Source organism: Pteropus alecto, unplaced genomic scaffold (genome assembly GCF_000325575.1).
Source record: "Pteropus alecto unplaced genomic scaffold, ASM32557v1 scaffold42, whole genome shotgun sequence".
NCBI lineage: Eukaryota > Metazoa > Chordata > Mammalia > Chiroptera > Pteropodidae > Pteropus > Pteropus alecto.
In genome coordinates this window covers 5,669,846-5,677,158 of record NW_006434825.1, presented here as the reverse complement: position 1 = coordinate 5,677,158, position 7,313 = coordinate 5,669,846, and the positions used below count along the sequence as shown (strand labels likewise).

Sequence of the window (7,313 nt, the reverse complement as noted above, 5' to 3'; positions counted from 1 at the left end):
GCTTACATTATCATCAACATTGATACCCATTACCAAAGAACTGGGCTTCCATAACAGACTCCTGTTCTGCTTTTCTTTTCTGTCCTCATCTGCATCTCCTCTTCTTCCTACTATCCCATGTATGCAGAGGCCTGCAACTTAGCCTTATGTTCCCTTACATCTTCAATCCTAGAAACAACATTAAAAAGTTCGTATCTCACTAATAATTGGTACCAGCTAGAATGACAGACATCCTAATTCTTTCAACAATTCTACAACTTATCTAATAGTTGCCTCTTTTACACATTGCTTTCATTCCTTGCCTTCAAAGGAAAACTTAAAACCAGATTTGTCTGACTTTAATGCTCACAGTTTTTCAACTATACGCACTGCTTCCTTGTTAAACCTCTCAACTCTAGACTTGGCCACCTGAGTTCTTGGCTAATATGTATAGTTAATTAGGTCTGGGTGTTTTTAGCTGGAGGGCAATCAATTTCCTACAAACATATTCCCGTATGTCCGTTAGAATTACCACTACGCTTATAATTTTCTCATCCACTGGGATAATATGATCCCTATCTCAAAGGGTCAGTTGTAAGGACAAAATAAGTGAAAACATATAGATGGGACACTACTTGGCATATGGTCCATTCTCAGTAAGTTAGTTCTTATTATTAGTATTAATATTAGCATTAGTACTACTACTACTATAAAAATGCTCTAAAAGTTTAAAACTAGAAATGAGTAGACATAAACTCAGAGACTAACAATACAATGAGTCCAGTACTCAGATAGATATTTCTATAAGATGCTGTATGATCACAACAGAGAGCACCTAGTTATACAATGCCTGCCCTTTCATTTTTAGTCACTGAACACACACACACACACACGCGCCCCATATTTTGGAGAGGGAAAGTATATTGTAGGAATCCTCTGGACCATGCCCTGTGGAACCTGAAAGTCTTAGTGAATGCCACTTTGAGGTGAGAATTTCTATCTTCAGTTACCAAATTGTCTCCTGAAGTAATTGGAACCCATAAGCCTTAGATATAAAACTGTATGATGCCACTGACTGTAATAGAGTAATTTGAATTGAGGCAGCAATACTGTTTCTGAAATGGGAGGGTTTGCTTAGCTTATATAAAAAATACAAACACATATTATTATAAAATACATGCAAAAATAATATATATACATGTATTACATAAATGCATATACATTTTAAAAGATTTTGTGCCTAACTGGCACATCTCCCAAATCCCTAATTATATTTAGTATTAGGCAGCCTAGACATTGCACCCTGGTCCTTCCAATGAGAGTCATGATAACATTCAGTGAGTTTTATGAATGGGAAAGCCCAGTGACTCTCTCTGTCTCTGGAGAATCCTACAGCAACAGGTCCATGCTACTGCTGATAGGGTGGTTTCTTGCTGGCCACTACCTGAAGGGAATGAGAAAGTAACCATTAATTCAATTCCCTTTATTTTTTATCTTATTGGAAACTGTAGAGGAAAGGGATAGGAGGTAGCATTAAAGCTTATTTTCACTTACTTCTACTTCTGCCTCTGAAGAAATTAGAAAATTAATTCTTATTCAGACTAACCCAGGGGAGGAAGTAGATGGATAGACAAGGAACCACTTGCCTCTTAATAACCTCACTGTCACTAACACGCCCTTACAGAGTATCTGGCGGTCACGTGAGAGGCAGGGGGGCAGCTGTTTTACACAGAGGCACAGTGATTGAGTAGGGTAATGTTCCAAAGGAAGACAAACGAAGGAAGAGAACTGCTTGTGTTTAAATCCTGGCTATATCATATTTACCAGCTGTGTGATCCTGGGCATTTTCACCCTCTGAATTCCAGGTGACTCTTTTATATAAGGGGAAAAACACTTATATTAGATAAATCTTGATAGAATTAAAGAAGATGATGTAGGCAGATGATGTAGTATGTAACAAATATCCAATCAATCATGGTTTCCTTCTTTGTATTGCCTACCAACTCTATCTCTTCCAATACTACATTTCAGAGCAGTATGTTAATTGATATAAAACTCAAATAATCAAGAAAGGGTAAATTATTCTCTAATTAAAGATATGAATTTCAAAGTCCTAAATATTCAACGACAAAGAAACTTAAAATCAGGACTGACTTGTAAATTTTATTGAGAATATAAAGAATAATAAGACATGAACATTGTCCTCCATTAACCAGGTGAAAATGGATAGAAAATATAGTCTAGCAAAAAAAAAAAAAAAAAAAAAAAACCCATAATGAGCAAAGGTATGAATTTGCAAAAGAGCATATGGATTTATATATGTGTATAAGGAACTATAGGTATTCCATTTCATAGAATATATAGTTTATAGGGACAGAAGATGGGTGATGGCTTTAAAATACATGAAGAGAAAGCAACCTATAACATAAAATAGAATCCCCTTAAGACCAAAAGATTATCAATAGATTTTTCAGCAGAAACATTACAGGCCAGAAGGGAATGGGATAATATATTTAAAGTGCTGAAAGAAACAAAACAACCACCACCACCAAAAGAACTCTACCCAGCAACATCATCCTTCAAATTAAAGGAGATATCAAGAATTTTCCAGATAAACAAAAGCTGAAGGAATTCATCACACCAGAATGCCCTTATGAGAAATGTTAAAGAGAGTTAGTTCTTCAAGGTAAAATGAAAGAACACTAATTAGTAACATGAAACATTTGAAAGTATAAAAATCACTGGTAAAGGCAAATATATAGTCAAATTCAGAATACTCTAAGGTAATGATGATGGGTAAATCACTTATAACTCTAGTATAAAGGTTAAAAGAAAAACATAGAAAACTATAATAATTTGTTAATGGATACACAATATTAAAATATGTAAATTATGACATCAAAAAATGGAGGAGGGGGAGTATAAAAATGCAGAGCTTTTGTATGCATTTGAAGTTATCAGCTCAAAATAGACTGTTACGAGATGTTCTTTGGTAATCACAAAACAAAAACCTATGGCAGATACACAAAATATAAAGAGAAAGGAATTAAAGTATACCAATACAGAAAATTATCGAACCACAAAGAAAGAGCATGAGAGGAAGAAAGGGAAAAAAGAACTAGAAAACAGCCAGAAAACAACAAAAGGGCAACACCAAGTCCATAAATATCAATAATCAATCTAAATGTAAATAGACTAAATACTCTAATCAAAACACATTGGTGGCTGAATAGTGAGGAAAAAAAAGAAACATAATCTAACTATATGCTGCCTACAAGAGATTCACTACAGATTTAGGAACACAAATAGACTGAACATGAAGAGATGGGAAAAGATACCCCATGCAAATGGAAACCGAAAGAAAGTAAGGATAGTTATGCTTATATCAAAAAAAAAATGGACTTTATGCCAAAATCTGTAAGAAGAGACAAAGAAGGTCATTATATAATGATAAAGGAGTTATTTATTGAGGATATAACAAATGTAAATATTTACGCACCCAACATCAGAGCACCTAAATATATAAAGCAGTATTAATGGATCTGAAGAGGGACAGCAACACAATAATAGTAGGAGACTTCAGGGTCCCATTTTCAACAACATATATATCATCCAGGCAGAAAACTAATAAGGAAACATTGGACTTAAACTACACATTATATCAGATGAACCTGAAAAGCATATATACAGAACATTCCATTCAACAGCAGCAGAACGCACATTCTAATCAAATGTACATGGGCTATTCTCCAGGAAAGATCATGTGTTAGCCCACAAACAAGTCTTAATAAATTTTAAAAGACCAATATTATATCATAAATCTTTTCCCACTAAAATATTATGAAACTAGAAATCAATTACAAAAACTGGAAAATCAAAATACATGGAAATTCATTAACACACTTCAGAACAACAAATGGATGAAAGATGAAATCAAAAAGGAAAAAAATATCTTGAGACAAATGAATATGGAAACACAACATATCAAAACTTACTGGATGCAGCAAAAGCTATTCTGAGAAGTTCATAGCAGTAAATTCCCACATTAAGTAAAAAGAAAGAACTCAATTAAACAATCTAACTTTACACCTCAAAGAACTAGGGGAAAAAAAAGAACAAACTAAGCCCTTAAGTTAATAGGAGGAAGGAAATAACAAAGATCATAGTAGAAACAACTGAAACAGAAAATAAAAAGACAATAGGAAAGAATAATGAAATTAAAAGCTGAGGGGGTGGCTCCATAGTGGTTAGCACATCTGCTTCTCATGCAGAAGGTCTTGGGTTCGTGTCCCAGGTGGAGCCACAGACCATACCCCGGGGATGCCAGGCCCCGGGGGCACGCCACGAGCATGTGGGAGGAGATGCCCTGCCTTCAGAGATCCAGTTCTTAAGGGGAATAAAAATCAAAGGATTATCTCAATAGACACAGAATAACCACTTGACAAAATTCAGCATCTTTTCCTAATAAAAACTCTCAACAATCTGGGTCTAGATAGAACATACCTCAAGATAATAAAGAAAAACTCACAGATATCATCATACTCAATGGTGAAAAGCTGAAAGCTTTTTCTCTAAGGGCAGGAACAAGACAAGTGTGTTCACTCTCACCACTTTTATTCAACATAATAGTATTTGAAGTCTTAGCCAGAGCAATTAAGCAAGAAAAAGAGACAAACAGCATCCAAATAAAAAAAAAGGAAGGAGTAAAATTTTCTGTTTGCAGATGACATGATATAATATGTAGAAATCCCTAAAAACTCCACACACACACACACACACACACACACACACACACCTGTTGAAGTAATAAAGTTCCACAACATACACTCAAATAAAAAAAAAAAAATCTGTTGTCTTCTATACACTAAGAATGAACTATCAGAAAGAAATATTAAGAAAACAATCCCATTTACAAATGATCAAGAAGAATAAAATACCTTTGAAATAAATTTAACCAAGAAGTTGAAAGACCTGTACACTGGAAACTATAAGACAATCAGGTGGAAAAAATGAAGAAGACACAAATAAGTGAAAAGATATTCCATTCTCGTGAGTTAGAATAATTAAATTGTTAAAATATCAATCCAAATTGTTAAAAAATACAACCCAAAGCAATCCACAGATACAATGCAATCTCTATCAAAATTTCACAAAACTAGAACAAAAAACCCTAATATTTGTATGAAACCACAAAAGACCTGAAATAGCCAAAACGGTCTTAAGAAAAAAAGAGCAAAGGTGTAGGCATCATTGCGCCTGATTTCATACTGTATTATAGAGCTAAAGTAATCGAAAAGTATGATATTGACATAAAAACAGACAATAGATCAATGGAAAGATTAGAGAGCCCAGAAAAAAAGCCCATACATATATGGTCAATTAATTTACAACAAAGGAACCAAAAATATGGAATGGGAAAGGACAGTCTCTTTAATAACTGGTGTTAGGAAAACTAGAAGCCATATACAAAAGGGTGAAACTAAACCATTATATTACACTACACACAAAAATTAACTCAAAATGGATTAAAGACTTGAATGTAAGATCTAAAACTACAAAACTCTTGGCAATGAATTCTTGGATCTAACTCCAAAAGCAAAAGCAACAAAAGCAAAATAAACAAGTGGGACTACATCAAACTAAAAAGCTTCTGCACAATAAAGGAAACCACCGACAAAATGAAAAGGCAAACTAAACAGAAGAAAATATTTGCTGCACAATACACTGTAAAATCATATCTGATAATGAGTTAATATCCAAAATACATAAAGAACTCAAGCAACTCAACAGCCAAAATACAAATACCTGTTTGGATGGCAATAATCAAAAACACGAGAGATAACAAATGCTGATGAGAATGTGGAGAAAACAGAACCCTGTACACTGTCAGTGGACATGTAAAGTGGTACAACCACTACGGAAAATGGTATGGAGAAATCAAAGATACAACTACCACATGATCCTGCAATTCCACTCCCGGGTATATATGTGTCCCCCAAAAATGAAATTACTCTTTCTATACTCCAATGTTCACTGCAGCATTATTCACAATAGCCAAGGTATGGAAACAACATAATTGTCCAACAAAAAATGAATGGATAAAGAAAATGTACACACTCACAGGAATATTATTGCATCTTAAAAAAAAAGAAAAGGAAATCCTGCCATTTGCAACAACATCGATGAACGTAGAGGACATTGTGCTAAGTGAAATAAGCCAGACAGAGAAAGATAAATACTGCATGATGTCACTTATGTGTAAAATCTAAAGAAAAAAGAAATTGAATTCATAGAAACAGACAGTAAAATGTTGGTTGCCAGGTGCTAGGTAGGGGTGGGGAGAAATAGAGAGAGGCGAGTAAAAGGGTAGAATCCTTCAGATATAAAATGAATAAGGTCTGAGGAGCTACTGTATAACATGAGATTATAGTTGATAATTTTGGTATTGTATAACTGACATTTGCTGAGTAGAACTTAATTAAGCATTCTCACACACACAAAAAGTAATGAATGTGTGAATTAACTTGATAATTGGAATCTTTTCACAATGTATACATATGTCAAATCATCATGTACACTTTACACTTGTAATACAATTTGTCAAGTATGCCTCAATAAGTTAGAAAAGACCCCATAAGAGGAGTATCAGTACTCTTCTTAAGAGGTGAGAGTCCGTATGCCCTACTTTGAATCTGGGTGGGGTTTTGCTTTAAAACAGCAATTTGCCAAAACCAACTGGGTATCCCAAAATTCGATTAAATTCTAATCCTAACAAGTCTATGGCCATGCTGCCCTGAACAAGCCCAATCTCGTCTCTCGAAAGCTAAGCAGTGGAAATAGTCTACGGCCATGCCTCCATGAACAAGTCAGATCCTGTCTGATCTCAGAAGCTAAGCAGAGTCAGGCCTGGTTAGTACTTGGATGGGAGACCACCTAGGAAGACCAGGTGCTGTAGGCATAAAAAATAAAAAAATAAGAGATCGTAAGCTGACAAGGTCCTTGCAATCTGTGAGGTCAACCAAGGGTTGCCTCGCCTAAAAATATTAATAATAATAATAAAATAATAAAATAAATTCTAATACTACCTAGCTTTATTTAGCACCAACCCCGTAGGTTAAGAGGCTCAGTGCCACGAGACTATGCCCACTTCGGACTCCAGCCACAGGTCCTAGGGACTGCCACAGTTCTGACAAACAGGACTGGCCACGAATTCAGGAGTTCCCATGACCTCCTGCAGGTTCAATAATTTACTGGAACAACTGGCAGATTCAATAAAGTGCTCTACTTAAAATTACCATTTTATTACAAAAGATACAAATGAACAGCCAATTGTA

At 34.9% G+C, this 7,313-nt stretch overlaps 1 pseudogene; it reads left to right on the top strand.

Moving 5' to 3' along the window:
- Nucleotides 1-6,818: 6,818 nt before the first annotated feature.
- On the top strand, nt 6,819-6,937 carry LOC112478205 (annotated as a pseudogene).
- The last annotated feature ends 376 nt before the right edge of the window (nt 6,938-7,313 follow it).